Below are 22,707 nucleotides of genomic sequence, written 5' to 3'. Positions count from 1 at the left end.
GCATGTGTGTATGTGTGTCCAAATAAGTGACTGTTTTGTGAAAATTAGATCTGCCAATTCACTAAAATAAATGTTAACATTAAACATCAATCAAAATAGTTTATTATGGAGTCCAATATGAATGACAATGGCCTACAAGCACATATTTAGGTTACCCCAAATTCCACATTCTAATTTCGAAGCAATATCATGAATTTTTTCTAATTTCAGAAAAATAATTCATAGTCAATGATAATAAGTAATAATAAACAAGAGCAACAATATAAAACAGTGGGAATATTATCTATACCAAAAGAATAAAAATCAATATTATAATAGCCAGGTAAAGGTTCACAAAATAGAAAATTTCAAACCAGTTTGCCTCTAAGAGGTAGATAATCCATGTGTGATATTTCAGAAATAGCTAATTATAGTATCATCTACTCATATCTATAAAAATAGAAAGCAATGGACAGATATCCATCCATGTTCACATATTTTATTCATATCAAACTTAATTTTCAGGCACAGAAATATTTAAAATCACACATTATTTCAAAAAAGTAGTTTTTTGGAATACTAACATGATCATTGTTCCAGAAACCAATATTAAAAATACATGTGGCTGAATAGATGCACCAGAGGCCTGGAGTACACATTGTTTTTCCAGAAGACTTAAGTCCAGGTCCTGCACCCACGTCAAGTAGCTCACAACCACCTATAAATTCTAGCTCCAAGGGATTGATGACTCTGAACTCTGTCTTCATGTGTGCATACACACTTAGTTTCTTAAAAGAAATAAAAATAAATCTTAAAAAATGAGTACAAAAATTCACAGGGATATATTTGAAGGAATCATTTACAACAGCAATATTAATATTTTAGGATCAAATGCTTCCTTTAAGTGCTATCTAATACAACAACTTTAGTAAATCATTAAATTCCTGACATGCTTCAGAAGTCCCATTTGAATTATAAACTTTAGATAGATCAGATATTGAGTTGAAATCATTTTAAAGTACTTGGAAATTTAATTATATCTCGTATTGGCATTAGAGATTAATTATAACGAATGAGTGTACAGCTCTAATGATATCTATTTAACAGATGCTAATAATGATATATTTAATAGGTTCTTCTGCTATTATACTTAAACTGCAATTTTAAACCAACCAAAGCAAGCCTGTAGTGGTTTATTTTAGTTTATTGTATGTGTCCAGATTTCAAACACCATTTATTTCTTAATCATAGTTTAAATAACAATAAAAAGTAAGATCATAATGTAACAGAATATGTTTTGTTACTTTATATTTCTTTCAGATGCTTACTGAAATCTGTATCATATGTCAAATGCTACATCTTCTAGATTTATAGAAACATATGAATAACCCACTAAAATTACATTCAAAGGGTATTATCTAGAAGCTTTTGTAAAACATCCAAAGACTGAGATGCTCATATAGAATGCTCAGTTTCATAAAAGAGAATGCTAGCAATCAGCCTTTCTGGATAATAGAATTCATTGCAGATAGTGGTGAAGAGCTTTGCTAAGAAAGATGTCTGCTGTGTTCATCTCATAGCAAATTCTCTTTAAAAGAGTGGAATAAAATAGTTGCTTCCACATGAGAAGGTTTATTTTTCAAGTAATGACATATCGGTAGACATCACTGAGAAGTGTTTGGTCAATGTGATAAATTTTGACTTGAAAAAAAATAGTACACATTTTCTGTTTTATGAGTGAGTAAGGAAATACATATAATCTTTACTGTCTTTGACTTGAAATTCTAAAATTTAAGGCATGGGCATTCAATGTATAACAAAGCATGCATTATTTGCAAAATTTGATGCTCTACTTATCATTTCAATGCTTTGAAGAATTTCTTTATTCATTATATAAGGACAATTGCACACTGTAATTACTGGATTTTTTTTAAACTAAATTTAAGCATCTGATTAAAATTCAGTGTTCATTACCTTAATAATAAGAGTTACATCAATTTTCTTAATTTAAGCTAGTAATTCAATGTTTTGAAGTATTTGGTCTGATGAGTTTTCAAACCACTGCTTTGAAATAAGTAGTAATAACAGTTCCACAAATATCAAAATTTTAAGATGAGCTAAGGGGGAAAAATCAAATCTCAGTCTGATATTTCTTCTCATTATAAAATAAGTTAATTTTGTCACTTCGACACAGCCTGCAGTTATCTGACTGGAGATCCTCAAATGAAGAACTATCCAGAACTTATTGCCCTGTAGGCATGTCCCAGAGGATTATCTTTAGTATTAATTGATGTAGCAAGGCCCAAGCTGCCTTTTGCAATACATCCCTGACCAGGTGGCCCTGTATACATAGTAGCATTAGGTAAGCACAAGCCAGTGAGGGAAGCAGTGTGTAAGACAGGGAGCTACCTGGGTTCTGCCTCCAGGTTTCTGACTGGAGTTCCTGCTCTGACTTACTTGAATGGCTGACTGTGATCTGGAAATAAAAGTCAAACCAACCCTTCCTCCCAAGCTGTTTTTTTGTCAGAGGGATTTTATCAAAGCAACATGAAAGAAACTACAAAAGTTACTGTATAATTCATAGTTCAGCTTCTACATACTTCCAGCAGAAAAGAACTCAATGCACTTATATTACTTTATGTCATTGGTATTCTGAGGAAATGTTAAGCAAATTAAACAGAATTTTAATTTCATATTTTTCCCTGTTTTAAAAGCAATCTTTATTACAAATGGCTGTAGTACAAATACTGCTTCTCCTAATCACAGGAGTATAAATCTCTGAGCTATCAGACAACTTCGGATTTCCCCGATAATAAATAGAAAGTAAGAGTTCTTCAGTGGGGTAGAATATTCTCCGATGGCTGTGAACTTGGCGGAAGGAGGCACATGCTGAGGAAGGCAGTGCAGTATCCCCACAGGCTGATGATGTGTTTGAACACTTGGTCTGCAGCTGGCCAGGCTATTTGGGAAAGTTGTGTAATTCCTCAAAGGTACGGACTTGCTGCAGGAAGTAGGTCACTGTGGCAGGGATTTGGGGCTTTAGATCCGGGGCCCACTTCTCATGCACTCTCTGCTTGCTCACTACCAATGATGCCTTTTAACCAACCAGCCTCCTACTCCTCCCAGGCCTACAGCTCCATGATAGATAACATACCCACCCAGGAACTCTAAAGAAGAGTAAAGAATTTTTCCCTGTATTGATTTTTTTGTCAGGCATATTGTCATAAAATGACAAAACTCACAGAACAGATCATCTCTGGAGTAGTGGTTCTCAACCTGAGGGTCTAGACCTCTTTGGAGGACATAGGACACTTTCATTGGGGTTGTTTATCAGATATCCTGCACATCAGATATTTACATTATGAGTCAAAACAGTAGTAAAATTACAGTTATGAATCATCAACAAAAATAATTTTAAGGTTGGGGGTCACCACAACATAAGGAACTGTATTAAAGGGTCACAGCTTAGGGAGATTGAGAACCGCTGTTCTGAAGACTGAAGATAACAAGAGAGCATGTTCCCTAACAATCCAAAGGCACTCAGTCTTCTCAAGACATACATCTGGGTTCAGTAATATGTATTTTGCATTTCTAACCTCCAGCACAATTGTGTGTTCAGACACTAACCTTATATTAATTAATTAAAGGATAATACAAAACTAGCAGAAATTTGAATAAAATTACATTCAGATTTTGAATTCAGTTATAGTAAAAACATTCTGAATGGAACAAATTTGCCATTGTTCATTGCATTGTTCTCATCCTCAATAAGATACCATTAGCTGGCTGCCATAGAAGTTAGCAAAAGATAATCAGACTACAACCCATAGCTCCAGAGAAGCCAGGAAACAACGGGGAGCCTAAGAGGGGGCATGGAGTACCTTGGGAAGGGGAAATGGATGATGAGATCTCCATGAGTAAATTGGGGTGAGGGGCAAAAGAGGGGAGGGAATGGGATTGGAGAATATGAGAGAATGGGATGATGGAGCTGGGGGAGGGATGGAGTGGGAGAGCAATGAAATATCTTGATAGAGGGAGACATTATGGGGTAAGGGGAAAACCTGGTGCCAGGGAAATTCCCAGAAATCCACAACAATGACCTCAGATTAGACTACTAACAGTAGTGGAGAGGATGCCTGAGCTGGCCTACCCTGGTAATCAGATTGGTGTATATCCTAACTCTAACTGTTATCATAGAGCCTTCATCCAGTAACTGATGAAAGCAGATGCAGAGATCCACAGCCAAGCACCAGGCTGAGTTCCAGGAGTCCAGTTGAAGAGAGTGAAGATGAGTATATGAGCAAGAGGGGTGTTATATCATGGTGGGGAAATCTACAGAGACAACTGAACCAAGTTGTAGGAACTCATGAACTTTAGACCACCAGCCATGGGACCTGCATGGGACTGAACTAGGTCCTCCACATATAGGAGACAGCAGTGTAGCTTGGTCTGTTTGAGGGGCCCCTGGCGGTGGGATCAGAATCTATCCCTTGGAGCATGATCTGGCTTTCTGGAGACCATTACCTATGGTTGGACTCCTTGATCACCCTTATGCAAGGGGGAGGGGCTTGGTCCTGCTTCACCTGAATGTACCAGGCTTTGCTGACTCCCCATGAAAGGCCTTACCATTTTGGAGGAGGGGATGGGAAGGTGGGTTGGGGAGTGGGGGAAGCTGGGTTAGTGGGAGGGGTGAGAAAAGGGATCTGTGGTTGGTATGTAAAAGGAATAAAAAGGAGTTAGCTGTTTGAAACCTGGGACTTATGCAGGGACACTTGGCTCAATCTGGGAGGAGGAGACTGGACCTGCCTGGACTGAGTCTACCAGGTCAATCTCAGTCCTTAGAGGAGGCTTTGCCCTGGAGGAGGTGGGAATGGGGGGTGGGCTGGGGGGAAGAGGAGGGGGGCAGGAAGGGGGAGAACAAGAGAATCTGTGGCTGTTATGTAAAACTGAATAGTATTGTAAAATAAAATAAAAGGAAAAAAAAGAAATAAATTTTTCATAAAATGAAAAAAAAAAAGTTTAAATTACACCAAGTAGGCATTCAGGATTGTTTTATCATGGAACTCAGTAGTTCTCCATATGTTATATTTGTCCTCACTTAGGGAAATTTCCAACATGTTCTTTTGATCTTTGGGCACACAGAAATATAAACATCCGATTGATACAATATTATCTTTGCTGTCCAGTGCCACATGATTATATATCTTAATCACATCAACACAGCACATTCACAGGGTAACCTAGATTTGTATTTGATTGAGCAACAGAGAATTGCAATCTAGCCCAACCAAATGTATCAAAGGAACATTGCCAAATATTGTATGAAAGAAGTGATTTAGTTGAGGACAACAGCATCGTCACCACCATCATCATCATCATCACCATTAATTAGATTAGGACAAGATGTAATTTGAGGGGTGGGAGATGGCTGACTAAGCGGGAAGGCCTGAGGTCCTACTCTCAGAAGCAATGTTAAAAGCCTGGGTGTGGGTACAAGCATTCTTGCAACCCCCACTGATGTGGAATTGAAAATGACAAGGTCACTGGAGCTTGATCACTACCCGCCTAGATCTGGTTCAGTGAGGAGCCATATCTGAGGAGAATAAGATAGTATTATGAAGTAGGATTCTAGACTTCCTCCTCTGGTTTCTGTGTGAGTACCCATGTGCATACCCACATGCATGTTTGTGCATACACATCGGCTGTACACAAATATATACAAGCACACATATATACACACAGATAAAATGAAATGAATTTAAGATGGGATATGTGGTGATATATTGTGTACCCTAATATACTTATCTGGGGACCAGAGAACCAGCCACTAGATTAGACATAGAGGCCAGACAGTGGTGGCACACACCTTTAATCCTATCACTTGGGAGGCAGAGATCTGTATGGTTCTCTGTGAGTTCAAGGCCACACTGGGAACAGAGTCAGGCAGTGGTGGCACATGCCTTTGATTTCAGCACTTGAGATCTCATGCCTTTGCTTGGAAAGCACACAAACCTTTTATCCCAGGTAGATAAAGATAAGGCGTGAGGAGACAGGAACTAAGCAGCAGTTCAACCGAGACCCTTAGGGGTGAGGACTCAGAGGCTTTCATTCTGAAGATCTGTGGAAACAGGATTGGCTTAGGAGTAGGCAAGGTGACGATGGCTGTGGCTTGTTCTGTTTGTCTGATCTTTCAGCTTTTACCCCAATACATTTTTTTAAAAATTAGACCTAGTAAGATTCATGTTACAGGGATATAATTTAAATTCCAAGATTTTTTTTCCTATGTAAAAGCTATTCCTTAAATTAAAAAAGGAAAATTCAGTTAATCCCAAATGAGGAAATGAATATGCAAATAATTAGATTTGTCTAAAAAAATTCAGTGTAATATGGCATAAATAATATATAGGAAGACAAATATTTTTTTATAAGATTAGTTGTCATTCTGTCATTTTGAGCCTTTCCTTGAAGTGGCTTTATGAGATGATCACCCATTAGTATTTATTAGAACGTAACTAACCAAACTCATCAATTTCCCTATTTTCAGTTGTAGCTCTTGATGGGAGAGTGAAGAACACCAGCCACTTTGAATTGTTTCTGCTTCATATTCACCAGTAACTTCATGAGATTAATCCTCTCTGTATACACCTCTTTTTACCTAGTATAAAAGAATCTCCTCAAATTAGCCAATAGCATCCTAAAACTCTGGTTCCATTCAGCAACACAATATGTTGGTCTAAAAGTGCAACAAACAGTTACATAAGTCCCTGCCAGTTAATTCAGCCTTTCACCTGAAGATTGACTACTGCATGCATCACATTCAGCTCCTGTGGCAGATGGTCAGCAGAGGAGGAACTGGCCCAGTCAGCGAATCTCCGTCTTTAAATCCATATGTATGGGGCACAGATGGCTGTGGGAGTGACATTCACCAGCCAGGGCTCTGAAAAAGAGCACGGTTGACCTGAGACTTGCTATTAAAGACATTCCTGCTTTTCTTGGAAAAGAGCCAAAATCCAGTCCTTTCTGTGGGACAACAAAAACCCTGAACAAAGAATGTTGCCTAGTTAAAAAAAAATACAAAGTCAGGAATTGTATACACAAGATATGTTTAAATATATATTTTAACATATTAAAAGTCTGTATGAGGGATGGGTAAAGAGCCCATTCTTCATTCTTCTTCTTCTTCTTCTTCTTCCTCTTCCTCTTCCTCTTCCTCTTCCTCTTCCTCTTCCTCTTCCTCTTCTTCTTCTTCTTCTTCTTCTTCTTCTTCTTCTTCTTCTTCTATCTGTGACAAGGTTAATTTTTATAAATACAAGCAACTAGAACTTTATCAAACTTAAAATCTAAGGTCTTTTCATTATTATTAGATTATTAGTTGGAGTTCCCAGAGAATAAAACATGATTTAGTCTGCAAATAACAGTTACAATTGATCACCATCATTCAAAAATCTAATACCCACCAGAAGACATATTTCTGGTGACTGTCTTTCACTCGTCATTGACCATCTGCTTGGCTAGCTTGACCACAGTGGAGATTCATGCTGCTCTGGTTTGCAATGATGCCAGGCTTTTCTCTCATTTTACACCTGGGCTGCATCAGTCATAAATGTCATCTACCTGGACTCTCATTTTGTGGAACTAAAGCAGAGTCCCCAGACTGTAACGTGCATCTCATCACCTGGAGGTCTTGCTGAGACAGTGTTCCAGGTTCTGTTGATATTTCAGTGGAAAGTTGGGCCACAGATATTTGTGCTTCAAAAGTTTCCAGGCCATGTTGACAATACTGATCTGAGGACACTTTGAAGGCTATTCCTTTAGGATTGAACATAGACCAACATAATGCATCATATATTCTTGATCCTGTGGCACATTTTGCAATCTGCCCAAGAAGAAAAATGTTCCCCCAAGCACTTCCTCCTTCATGAAAGAGTGTTTTAGTTTCCTTGGGTACTCAAAACAAAACACCACAGACTTTAGTTTCAGTAACTGTGTAACATTTTTTACACAGTGTTGCAGTTTGGATATTGAGTACAGAGGAATCAGTGGTATTGGGATCTTCTGGGACTGTTGCCAGGGTTTTGAGGATGATGCTTTCCTGACGCCTCCTTCTGTGTCATCACTATGCACCTGCATCCCAGTCTCACTCTCCTCTTTTGATCCTAATTAAACACCTGTCATGTTGCATTAGGACCACAAAAGACTCCACTTAATTGTTAAAATTTTGTCTCCAGCTATGGTTACATTCTGGTCTTTAGTTGGGAGGTACTTCACTATGTAAGTTTTTGAGAGACAGACTCAGTTATTATTATTGAGATGCCACAATCACAAAGGCAGACATTTAAAGCCATTGCAATTTACTTTTTAGACAAAGATTAGAATTGCTTAGCCACATTCTCAAAGGGATTGGAGATTTTATCATAGCATCTGTCTAGTGTTGAAAAAATCATCGCACACTAGCAATTAGTGTTGCTGAATCTTATGGTTAGATGTCCTCTTGGGGAATCTCTACTTTCTTTCCTGAATGTCTGGAACTATTCATAAGCACATGGTGTGTTGGGAGTTTAATATAGGTCCAAGTTGATTGCAAAGAAATATTTGTGAAACATTACACATTAAAGTAAACATAAGACAAAAGTTAATAAAAACATTACTATCCATATATCCTTGTGATTTGTTCTTTATGAAAAAAACATGACATTAAACAATTTCTTTGTGTCCTCCATGTTTTCCTATTTTCTTTTCTGCCCTGTTCCCTTCTGATTCCTTCTTTATTCTTGCTTTGTTTGTCTTTCTCTGTGTCTCTCTATTTCTGTCCTTCTCTCTGTCTCTCTGACTCAGTGTCTCTTTCTCTATCTCTCTTCATTTCTCTTTCTGTCTCTATCTCTCTTCTGTCTCTCCTTCTTTTATCATAATCTAAAAATAATATATAGCACGCTCTTTTTCAATATAATAAATATAATTGAAGCTGAATCTAAAAAGCTTAGATATAATCCTGGATTCCAAATTATATATACTATAGCTCTGTTTGTAATAGTTCTGTTTCCAATATAGTAAATATAATTGAAGCTGGATCTAAAAAGCTTGGATATAATTCTGGATTCCATATTATGTATACTATAGTTCTGTTTGTAATAGCTATAAGTGAACACTTGTAAATGAAGAGCTTAAAAATAGTACTTAGGAGTCATATTAATGAAAATTCCATGCTTCAATAACTGACTACTGTTTTTTAATACAGATAGGCCATACTTTAACTTATTATCTCTATAATAGTAAATGGTTTTATTGCTAGGTTGAGGAAGTTTGACAAGATAATGCTAGTAGTCCCATATACCTAGTTCGAGAACGTCATATATTATTCTGTAATTTTCTTAGGCTGTTAATTTCAGAGTGCATAACCCATCATAGGTGGAAGGATACAGATGTGAGTACCTGCATAAGTGACTGTGAAATGTGAGGTGGAGGCCTGTCTGCATGTTTTCAGACATGCAGCATACACATGAGCCCCAAAGAGAAGCCAGCACAGCCTTAAGGCCCACTCCCAGTCACATACCTCCGCTAGGGAGGCTTCACCTCCTAGAGTATCCCTAACTTTCAAAATTGTCCCACAGGCTACAGAATGAGTGTTCAAGCCATGAAACTGATCCAGCTGTATGGCACACCTGTGTGATCCAGGTACATAAGTAGTAGGGGCAGGAGGATCAGAATGCCAAGGATATTCTTAGCTACCTAGCAAGTTAAGGCCAGGCTGGGCCCATGAGACCCTGTCTCAAAAATGAAACAAACAAATGAATAAATGTCATCAAAGTAGGGAGCCCATTTTAGATTCACAGTGCACTTACTAAAATATCCTTCCGACTTCTGTGTGATATAAATCTAATCTAATCTCATCACAACTTTCCATAACATAATTAAGGTAGACTGCTTAAAGAGCACGTTAAAAATATGCTTTAGGATTGTGATGTAGCTCACTTGGTAGACATATTGCCCATCATCTTTAAAGTTCTGGGTTTGATCTCTGAGCAATGACCCTGAGCCTTAGTTGGGAATGATGTGTTTAGATGGATCCATTAAGACTGGACTTCATAACTCTGATTTGTGCTTGGCTGTGGTTTTCTGCAATAGTCTATGTCTGTTGAAAGAGAAGTTTCCTTGCTGAGAGATGAGAAATACACTTATCTGTGTGTAGATATACTTATAAATGCAAATGATGAGAAAAGAGGAGGTGGATTAAAAAACACAAGGATGGATGTATGGGAGGGTTTGTTGGGAGGAAAGGGATAGTGATGAGATTATACTATAATCTCAAAAAGTAAAATAATAAAAAATATTTCATCCATTTTTAAGAAAAACAGCTTAATCTATAAAAAGAAACATGAACATCAAATGCTGAATGATGTTTAGTAGTACATCACAATATCTCACAAGGACTATGGATTTTTTTATTTTATTTTACAATACTATTCAGTTCTACATAATAGCAACAGATTCCCTGTTCTCTCCCTTCCAGCCCCCTCCCCTTCCCCCCAGCACACCCCCCATTCCCACCGCCTCCAGATCAAGGTCTACCCCGAGGACTGGGATCGACCTGATAGACTCAGTCCAGGCAGGTCCAGTCCCCTCCTCCCAGATTGAGCCAAGCGTCCCTGCATAAGTCCCAGGTTTTAAACAGCTAACTCATGCAACAAGCCCAGGACCTGGTACCACTGCCTAGATGCCTCCCAAGCCAATTGACTGTCTCACCTATTCAGAGGGCCTGATCCAGTTGGGGGCCCCTCAGCCTTTGGTTCATAGTTCATGTGTTTCCATTCATTTGGTTATTTGTCCCTGTGCTTTATCCAACCTTGGTTTCAACAATTCTTGCTCATATAGACCCTCCTCTTTCTCACTAATTAGACTCCCAGCGCTCCACCAGGGGCCTAGCCGTGGATGTCTGCATCCAGATTCCTCAGTCCTTGGATGGGGTTTCTGGCACAACTATTAGGGTCTTTGACCATCCCATCACCAGAGTAGGTCAGTCCTGGCTGTCTCTTGACCATTGCCTGCAGTCTTTTGTGGGGGTATCTTTGTGAATTTCCGTGGGCCTCTTTAGCTCTTTCTTTCTTCCTTTTCTCATGTGGTCTTCATTTACCAGGGTCTCCTATTCCTTGTTCTCCCTCTCTTTTCTTGATCCAGCTAGGATCTCCCGCTCTCTTTCCCTGGACCCTCGCCATTCATTGCTCCCATTCGTGTCCAGGCTGTTCATGTAGATCTCATCCATTTCTCCGTGTCTTTCTTGGGGTCCCGTTTTCCAGGTAGCCTCACTGATGATGTGAGTAGCAGTCCAGGACTATGGCTTTTTAATAATCATTTTTTTTTTCGGAGACAGGGTTTCTCTGTGTAGCTTTGTGCCTTTCCTGGAACTCACTTCGTAGCCCAGGCTGGCCTCAAACTCACAGAGATTCACCTGGCTCTGCCTCCAGAGTACTGGGATTAAAGGTGTGTGCCACCACTGCCTGGCTTTTAATAATCATTTAATAAACATAACTTATAAAAAACATATAAAAGCTGAAACATATATATGTCTTTTATTTCATCATGTAGATATTAACTTTAGAAAGTATTCTGAAATGCTCAGTTGTGTTAACAATTTTATTGGACAATGAGATATAGATTCTACTATTCTCCTCCCATATAGTGCTTAAAATGTGCTAGGTACTCTTGGAAAATAATCTTATTAAAATTGAAAATGAAATAAGAAAACTATAAAAACAACAAGCTTTATAAAGTTTTAGTTATATTAAAATTATGGAGTGGTCACACGCACAACCAGATAACCAAAAATTAAAAACAAAAACAAACAAACAAACAAACAAAAAACCCTCACCGTGTTGTGTCTGTGTAGTTTTTTACATGGAAGCACACACAGGGGAGGTTGTAGGGAGGGTCCCTGGTAGGAGCTGGAGGGCAGAAAGGGATGCCACTCTATTCCAATTAAAAGAATATCTTAGGAGAAAAAACACAAATCAAGAAATACAGTAAAAGCATCATCATTTGTATTCTGTTAGAAGAAGTAATCATAATGATTCTGCTTTTAAAATACTGATAGGGAAATATAAAAAATAAGTCACAAGACTTTTGAGTTAGGAGATGCCATTTCTCTCTCTCTCTCTCCCTCTCTCTCTCTCTCTCTCTCTCTCTCTCTCTCTCTCTCTCTCTCTCTCTCTAGTTACTTCTTTACTATTTGAGCCAAAAAGTGAACAGAGCTTCAGAAAGTGCTGGCTTTCTACAGTAACAGGACAGTCACAGAATTGCTTTTATTTACTTGTTTGTTGTTTCTCTTTACATATGACAGTAAATTGGTCCTGGTGAATAATTGCTAATCCCAAGTCTCAAGAAAATTATGTAAATATGTCAATTAATCTTAGAAACTTTGAGATGTATAATCTTCAGTGTGCGACACTTCCTTTCTGCATGGGAGAATAATGCTTTTTGAAATCTGAGATAAAAGTTTAGCATTTTTTAAACAACCATCCATGTGACGATTGTTTGGATTAGAAGGATATGAATGTCTAGCATAGACATGTGATGATAAAATTGTTTACATGCATACCTTATATATAAAATAACTGTGCAAATTTATGAGTGATGATAGAATTTTGCTGTGTATACATATATAAGCACACATGTATGTATGTATATGTATACGTATATGTGAGCATGCTAGTATATATGTGTTTAGGTTTTTTCCCTGTAAATCGGCAATTATGGAAGTAAACAAATTTAGTTGTGGAGTAGTTTAAATGATTTTCTCAATTTATACTGCTATTAAGTTTTTTTTTGTAAAGTTTCAAATATTTTCTTTTCATTTTCCAAATACCAGATCCCAAAACAACAATGGCCAATGATATATGGCCAAAAGTATCTAAGCCTATGAGTACAATAGCAGTGTACAGCTGCAAAACAAATTAAACTTTCTCTTGAGGGCAGTAGCAGTGTGAACAAAAACAAAAACAAAAGGATCTCATATGACATAAAGTGAAGTAATACTCAACCAGGCAGCAAAATATTCTACTACAAGAAATATCAGTTTCAGTTGAGGGAACTGTTATGTAGTATTTCAATTAAAAGTAGACAGTTCAACAAACATGCATGTAAAAAAAAAAAGTCTGCATCTTTGATTGTTCTCTTACCAGATAACTAATACATTATAGGTGAAAATCTTAGTAATCAATTTTTAAACCACATGCTATGCTTATTACGAGTATCATCATCCCTGATAAGAATTATGTCATTAAATTTAGAATAATAGAAGTTTATATATTATCAAAAACTCTCTACAAGAGGGAGATAAAAAGGCAATCCTAATTCATTTAAAGATATGTACCAATTTTGCCTCATTAACTGTAAAATATCCAAAAATCTTTATTTATGCATAACTCAGTGTTGCATATCTTATAACTTCATTTTTGGCAGGAAAACAGGCAATGCAAGCCCGGGTGGTGGTAGTACATGCCTTTAAACCCAGTACTCGGGAGGCAGAGCCAGGCAGATCTCTGTGAGTGCGAGGCCAGCCTTGGCTACAGAGCGAGATCCCAGACAGGTACCAACACTACACAGAGAAACACTGTCTCAAAACAAACAAAAAACAAACAAACAAATGAAAAGCAGGCAATGTATACATGGGAAATTGGGAGCTACATATGGAAATAGATAGATTAGATGATAGATAGATAGATGGATAGATAGATAGATAGATAGATAGATAGATAGATAGATAGATAGATAGATAGATGATAGGATATAGATAGATGCTAGGATAGATATAGCTGTATATGGAGATAGATGATAGATAGATAGATAGATAGATAGATAGATAGATAGATAGATAGATAGATGTGCTAAAAGAATACAAGTCTGAGAACCATTCCAGAGCAAGATATGAGTGCACAACGGTCTAAAACAGCTTCTGAACATGTGCACAGTCACAAGTTCTGATAACCCGTGTCTCAGTCATTATGTGGTTTTATCAGATAATATCCTTTCCTGTATGATAACAACAGTGAAGATTAGCACTAAGTAGGTTTTGAGCAAATACAGGCTAAGAATTAAGACTCTGGGAATATTCAGACAAGACTGAGTTTAGACAAATTAAACTACTAATTCTTGGTATAATAACAACAAGTAAAAGCCGGGCGGTGGGGCGCACGCCTTTAATCCCAGCACTCGGGAGGCAGAGCCAGGCGGATCTCTGTGAGTTCGAGGCCAGCCTGGACTACCAAGTGAGTCCCAGGAAAGGCGCAAAGCTACACAGAGAAACCCTGTCTCAAAAAAACAAAACAAAACAAAAAAAAAAAACAACAAGTAACATACTTTTCCATGGAGCTGCATCCAAGACATATGATTTTATGTTTTATTATATATGGAGTTGGTAGCCATGGCTTAAACAATAAGGCTATAGTAAAGGGACAAGTAATTCTAGGACACATTCTGTAGATGAAAGTGACAGGACCTTGTGATACACAGATGATGATGCAAAGAGCAGACCCAAAACAAAATCAGGCCCTGGAATGAAGAACATTATTAGTCTTGACTTGAAATGAATGAAGGATGAAAAAAAGAGAACCAGGGAGAAACTTCCTCACTTTAAAAATGCTTCCAAAAATTGTAGGTATTCATATTTGAGAGCATCAATTCAATGGAAGGAGTTTGCTTTCTGTTTTCTTTATCATGAGCTCAATAGACTGTTTGCCAGTTAGGACACAACATTATATCCTTTGCTCCACTCAAGCTCTGCATTAATTGAAAGACAAAACAAAGGAGGGTGCACAGTGTACACATGTAAGTACTAACAGGGCACTGTGGTGGAGGGTGAGAAACACAAATCTCTTCTCATGTGAAATTCCAAGATTGGGCAGACATATTCATGCTGTTGTAGGATATGTAGGGATAGACTTTTTATTAGAATTTTTGTGGAATTGTGTTATCAAGATGAGAAAAGGAAGGGCTCTGAGAGATACCTTTGTGTGTATGTAGGTACATACATATATACACATATTATATATGTGTGTGCGTACATACACATATACACATACATACATATTACATACACATGTGATTGAATACACATATCCATATCTTTGCTTATGCATATACATATATCTACACATTATGTAAGTGTGTGATTCTACAGCAGCCACAAGCTAGGAGCCCAAGTATCAATAATTCTCAATAAACCAGTGACTGTTTATATTCTATTATATCTTTTGAAACAATTCTTATCTCTTAGGATCAGAATAATAAAGCAGAAATACTCTAATTAAATTGCTTAATTGTCTCACTGAATAAAACATGGAAAATGGGAAAGAAGCAGGTTCTTTATTCAGTGGCATAGCAATATAGTAATTAGCAAACACATTTCTTTGTTTATCTTTGGCTAACAAGCAGTAATATCTGAATAAAGATGTAGCATCTCCTAGTCTTCATAGTACAGAATCCATAAATCCAAAGAATGTAACTTTCTTTTTTATTTCCCTACTTTCACTTAAATGTATTTGTCTATTTTTTCCCAGCAGCCCTGCATTGCAGGTGTTATGTTGGCTAGAATTTGGTAATCTTCCTAATCCTTAATAATCATAGGGACCAGAATTACAATTGAATAAAAGTCCATCATGTATCACTGGACATGAGAGGGAATCAACATTCATGAGCTTGGTGTTGATCTCTGTACAGCAAGGAGCAGTTGAGATTTTATGTAGTGAAACATCAAGAACCAGAACATCACTTATCAACTACCTTTTTTACCCTGCATCTCATTTGCCTTCTATGATGGAGATTCAAATACTCAGAACGAATGCAATGCATTAATTTATGCATACATTCAAACGCTGAAGTCTGAAAATATTTTTCATGCAAATGAAAAACATCAATATAATTCAATTTGGCTGTGATGAATTATTCTAAAGTAAATGAAAAATGAAACATTATCAAAATCATTTTAACCAACTAATCAACTAGAATCTCTTTTGAAGAGTCATGTTGCCTACTCAGTTGAAATGCTTGATCATTTTTCCTTCTTGAGCAAATATTCTTTCATTTATCTTCATGCAGTCATCTAAAACAAACATCACTTTCAAAGTATAAGTTTCTTTGCAACACATCAAAATGAATATGTTTATCTGAATTTCCGAATGTGCTACATAAACAACTAGAGGGAATTTCCATGTACAATACTGTGAAATATGACACACTGATGTTATTAAACCTCTGCCATATTGTGACCAATTATAATACTTCGATATGGCAAAATCAATTATCTACTATGCACCTTCAAGTAGGAGTAAAAGCGAACACCTTTTGATTTAAAGAAAGCTTACACAATGTGTTTAATTTAATTGATATGTTTTAAACAGGATGTTGCAAATGTTCAGAATATCATGTGGTTAGTTCATTACCACAGGTCTGTGGTTCTTAATTATCCGTATGAAGGCCAAATGAATCAGTAGTCAAATGGGGGCAATTATCACATTTACAGAAGAACATGACTCTCTGGATGGAGGTTTTTGCAAGCCTCATTTGCTGTTACAAAGTCAGCAGTAGAGCATTTCAATACAAATGAGAATTGAATGGTCCAATATCAGCCAAATGTCATCAGCTTGGGGGATGGAGACAATATGGTACAGAGGCCTGTAGTTTCTATAAAGTTTACTTTGGCCAATTTCTGGTTATATAAGACATAGAATTTGAAATAAAATAAAATAATTTATTTCATAAGACTTACTTTAGGGAACTGAAACTCTGGCGCCACAGAATCCATGAAGATACATCATGTCATTAAAGTACAGAGCGAGGAGGAAGAAAGGCTGAGGAGTGCTGCCAGCTGTAAATTGCTCTCTTTCTTCCTGACTATAGAAAATATATAGATACAGGGAAGATTGTTCTGTCTGAGCAGCTATAAAACTATGACCCACGTGTCCGAAATACACAGCTGAATAAATTCTCGGTGGAAATTGGAAAATGTGCATGCAGTAAGAAATAAAAGAGAAATATATAGCCTTTTCCTGTTATAATTATGCTTTGCTATTAATCAAGAGTAATGATTGTAAGCAGCACTATTTCAGGAGCAGTTACAGAGATTAGAAATATAATTGACTCACTGATGCCCTAGATGCCCACAAACTTCTTATGAGCCAGTATATTAAGCACCTAATTATAGGCAATGATAATATGTTTTCTGAGACATGTCTCAGCAGTGTTTAGGAGTATAAAAGTAAATAAAAACCCCAAGAATAGCTACATGATTTATGTTTTAATTGAATTCTTCTTTTCCTATTAAATAGATACACATTTGTAAATAATAACTAATGTATTTAAGTTCAGCTTATGATGCTTAAAGAGTACAAACTGTTCCAGTACCACAGTTACCTTTGGTGTATTGATTTGTTCATTTCTCAAAGATGCATTGATTATGGCATATGCACCATATATGCATACACAAACACAATACACACACACACACACATACACACACACACACACACACACACACACACACACACACACATCTCATGACAATTAAAGAAATGGAGATGGGAATCTGAAAAAGAACAAAGTATTGGGACTCCTGGGTGGGTTTAGAGGGAGAAAAGAGAAGAGGTAAAGTAAGTAATTATATTATGATCTCAAAAATTAGAATATTATTTTAAGACATCTTTTCTAAATTTGTACATACAACTCTTACACAGGTAGAGGCACACATATGTATCTCCTTTTTATGGTCTCTATTCTGTTTTTTGACATGTCTACTCTTTTTCTAACACTACTTCTTGTTTGCTGTATTATTTATTGTTGTTAAATTAGGCCTTTGTTCTGTTGAGGTTTTCTACATAAGTAATCATGAGATTTGAGCCAAAACATCTTTGTTTCTTCTACAGATTCTACTTTTTTTTCATTTTCTTTTTCTTTCCTCACTGTATTCACTATGCTTTTCAGTTGAATGCCGAATAGAAAGACATCTTTATGTGTCATTTTAAAGGGAACATATCAGGTTGTCTGACTATATTTGTTTTTTTTTTTTTCATCCTGACGATGTTAATATACAATATTCTCAAGATCTTTTCATCAGATCGTAGCAGTTCCCATCAAATCTCAGGTCATTGACAGGTGTTATTACAGCATGTTAGCTCTTTTCATATATATTTCTGTGACTGTTTACATGACTATGCTTTATAGGCTGCTGATAGGAAACATTTCATGAAGTTTGCATTTAAATGAATTTCACATTACTAGAATAAAAGCCACTTATTTTTTGTGTACAGCAATTTATGTAAATTTGTGGGTTTAATTTGCTAAGATATTGCAGACTTCTGCATATATGTCTATGGGAAATTCTTGGCAACAATCGACAATCTTTATTTCACTTGGATGGCAGAGCATTTCTGGCTTTAGGATTGGTGACTAGTATCAGCTGTGACACAAAGCTTTTATAGCACTGATTGTTGAGATCATGTGGGATTTGTTATTTTAGCTGGGAAGTTTCTAACTATTGTAAAAAAGTTTAAATTAGAGACGACTACTCAGGTTAAAATTATTGTATTCAGAATATTAAAAAATACTACATTTTGTGTTTTAATGATTTTTAATGTTATCCTTCAAACTCCATTTACTTGACTGTTATTGAGGAAGACTGGGAAATTTTAGAAACTTGATGGAAGAAATTTAGGTAGCTGTAGTGTGATTATAGTGGTTTTATGGCTATCATTAACTCATCATGTAGTAAAGCAGCTGGTAACTCTGGAATGCTGATACCATCATTTGTGCATTATGAATGAGAAAACAAAAGATTTCCTGTGTTATCTGTAAAAATCTTATCTTAAAGATCATGAAATGAAAATGAAGGACCAGGAACTCAATACTATTCAGTTGACACTGGAGTTGAGATTTTTCTGAAAAGTGCAAAATATATAGTATAAATAGTTCCTATATATTTTTCTTGTTTGATGTGAAAATGAATATATTATAATATCTATAAAGAGAATTGGAAAAATTAATGCCAGGGTTAATATTAATTATTTCAATTATTCCTACATAAATTTTCGATCACAACTAACAATCCTGATGAAACAGTGAACTATTTTCCTACTAGAAAGTTTGAGTTATGGAAAATGTCAAAAATGAATTTAATATTAATAAATTCGGGGACCAGTGAGTTAGATCAGAAAATAAAAGTACTTGCTGCTGAGCCCTACAATTTGAGTTAGGTCCCTGGGGCGCATATAATGGAAAGGGAGAAATGACTGTCAATGGTTGTCCCCTGATGGTGGCACGTATATGCCCTTATATACACTTGCACTTATGTATGCACACACTATTGCAAAAATAAATAATATTCAGTAGAATCTCAAAAAGTGTATCTAAAAATATAGAAAGACAATATTCTAACCATTCTTAATGTGGATGTTAAAATATAATTACTTTATTTCCCCCTTTGGTTTTCCTTCCTCCAATCCCTCTCATTTCCCATCTCCCTTTGCTCCCAATTAAATCTGTGGCTCTTGGACACTTTTCCTTTTTTAAAAATATATATGTGCATATATATATATATGCATATATGTGTGTGTGTTCCTAAACATGTAGCTACCCATTGTTTAGTCTCTATAATGTTATTTGTATATATATAATTTCAGTGCTGACCTCTTGCATAACCATTTGGGGTCATAATTCTTAGATATTTTCAATCATTAAAATTGAAACATTTATCAATTTAAGTGAAAATGTGATGTGACCTTTTCTCCACATAAAACAGTATTTTACAGAGATTTATGTTCACATCTTGCTAGCTTGTATTCTCTAAGCCAAGTCTTATTTCCCGATGTTGTATGAGATTTAGTTTTCATAAAACCTGAAGCCAATTGTGAGACTACATGAGATTGAAAATTGGGGGGTTTTGTGTGTGTTTGTGTGTGCTGCATTTCACTGATCTTTAAATTTAGAATAATAATTTATTACTATGAGGCTCCCTCAAACATTAGCAATTCAGTTTTCTGAGATTTGTTTTGTTTCCACAACATGCTCCTTTTCACAATTTGGACTTTCATCTTTTTGTCTTTAATATCCTCACATTTTGTTTACTTTTGCATATCTTATTTTTTTTTTACTTGCCTAGATTATCATTGTAATAGATGTCTAATTCAGCTCTATGTTTGAAGTATTCTAATGCATGAGGTAGTAAGGGCACAAATGGGTCAAATTATTTTTGAAATATGAATATTCTTTTCTTCTATCTCAGTTTTATGTTCATTTACAACTATTAATCTGATCCCATAACTACATCCCCCTAGTTCCAAAGGATATTCCACTTTGTATTCTGGAGCCAATATTTAATATGCAGCAAAATTATTTTTGCCTTAAACCATTTTTGAAGTTTTGTTCATTTTCTGTTTGAGACAGAATGTTAGATATCCCCAGAGGTAGTTCCTTCTTCTGAAAACTTTTGAGGAATTGGATAATTTTTTTCTTCAGTAACTTCTCAAATTCAAAAGCCTACAGGAAGGCTTCTCATTTCTTCCCATTGATATTTTTAGAATTATAGCAATCCATGTTCTTTCAAAATCAAACCTACCTCACATGCTTGTGATATAATACAATGAATTTCTGTATTCCTTTGAAATTTTTTCTTTGTTTTTCCTTTTCCCTGAAAATATACTTTTTCTGGCACCCTCTCCACTATTGCTAGGAGTCTTAGCTGGGGTCACCCTTGTGGATTCCTGGGAGTTTTCCTGGCACCCAGATTCTCCCTAATCCCCTGATGGCCCCCTATCAAGATGTCTCTTTCATTATTCTCCTGTCTGTCCTGCCCCCTACCCAGTACCCAACCAGATCCCTCATGTTCCCATACCTCCACCCCACCCCTGTCCCCAGTTTACCCAGGAGGGTTCTTCTATTTCCTTTCCCCAGGGAAATCCATGTGTCTCTCTTTGGGCCCTCCTTGTTACCTAGCTTCTCCGGAGCTGTGGATCCTGTAATCAGATTGGTTGCTATGTTAATTGTCACCAGAAAGCATTGATCCAGTAAATGATGGAAGCAGGTGCAAAGATCCACAGCCAAGCACTGGGCAGAGCTCCAGAGTCCTGTTGAAGAGACAGAGGAGGGATTGTATGAGCCCGGGGGCGGGGGTGTCAAGGTCATGACAGGGAACCCCATGGAGACAGCTGACCTGAGCTCCCAGGAGATCTCAGGATTGACTCTGGACCAAGAGCTATGGGGAGCCTGCATGGGACGGACCTAAGCCCTCTGTATGTGTGACTGTTACATAGTTTGTTCTCTTCATGGGGCCCTTAGCAGTGGGATCAGGATCTGTCCCTAGAGCTTGAACTCACGTTTGGGAACACATTTCCCAGGCTGGGTTGCCTCTCCCTGCCTTGCTTGATACCGGGGGAAGGAGCTTGGTGCTGCCTCAGCTTCATGTGCTGTGTTTTATTAACTCCCATGGGAACCCTGCCACTGTCTGAATGGAGATGGAGGAAGAGTGGATGGGAGGGGGGAGAAAGGAGGTAGGGGGAGGGGATGGGAGGAGAGAAAGGGGGGAAACCGTGTCGGTATTAAAATCAGTGAAAATAATGTAATAAAAAACAGAAAAGAAATACTTTTTCATATGTTATAATCTGTTTACTTTTTTCCTTCTCTCTTGTTTCTGGTTCCTCCTCATCTACCCTCTTCTCCAGATCTACTCCCTTTTTTGTCTCACATTAGAAAACAAGCAGGCTTCTAAGGAATAATACTAAAATGCTTTAAAATATAGTAAGATAAAAGAAAAACTAACACATCAGTATAGAACAAAACAAATGGAAGACAGAATCCAAGAGATGGCACAGAATCTGAGAACTCCCAGTTCACACACTCAGGTATCCCATAAAAACACTACACTAGAAGCCATAATATCTACTCAGAGGACCAGGTGCAGACCACTGCAGGCCTTTTACATGCTGCCTCAAACTCTGTATGAGCTTTATTCATGTTGAGTTAGAGTGTCATGGTTTTTTTTTTGTGTGTGTGTGTGTGTGTGTGTGTGTGTGTGTCCTTCATCCCCTCTGGCTCTTACACTCTTTCTGTCCCCTCTTCTGCAGGATTCCTTGAGTCTTGGAGGAGAGGGGTTTGATGCAGAAATCCCCTTTAAAACTGAGTGTTTCAAGGTCTCTTATGGTCTGCATTATATTTGCCTGTAGGTTTGTATATCTATTACCATGTTCTGTAGAAAGAAGTTTCTCTGCTAGCTGAGCGAGGCAGAGATCTGTAAGTTTCAAGTATCACTTTATCGCTACACTTATCTATCTATCTATCTGTTTATTTATTTATGTATTTATTTATTTACTTTAGGACAGTAGGGTGTTACCTGAGGTCTCTGGTTCTTAGCCATCCGAGCTGTGTTGGATATGCGTTCTATCTCATATGACGTTCTACCTTACTGAGCCTTATGTCAAATCAGATATTGGTTGGTTACTCCCATAAATTTGTGTCACTATTGCCTTGGTATATCTGCCTTTTGGGGGGTTTCTATTGCTGTGAAGAGATACCAGGACCATGGCAAATCTTATAAAGGAGAACATATAATTGGGGCTAGCTTAATTTCATAAGTTTAGTACATTATCATGATAGGTGGTATGCAGGCAGACATGATGCCGCAGAATGTGCTGAGATTTCTTCGTCTTGATCCTCAGGCAGTTGGAACTGAACTGTCACACTGAAGCCTGCCTC

This window comes from Peromyscus leucopus, chromosome 11 (genome assembly GCF_004664715.2).
Source record: "Peromyscus leucopus breed LL Stock chromosome 11, UCI_PerLeu_2.1, whole genome shotgun sequence".
NCBI lineage: Eukaryota > Metazoa > Chordata > Mammalia > Rodentia > Cricetidae > Peromyscus > Peromyscus leucopus.
This window is presented reverse-complemented; position numbering follows the sequence as displayed.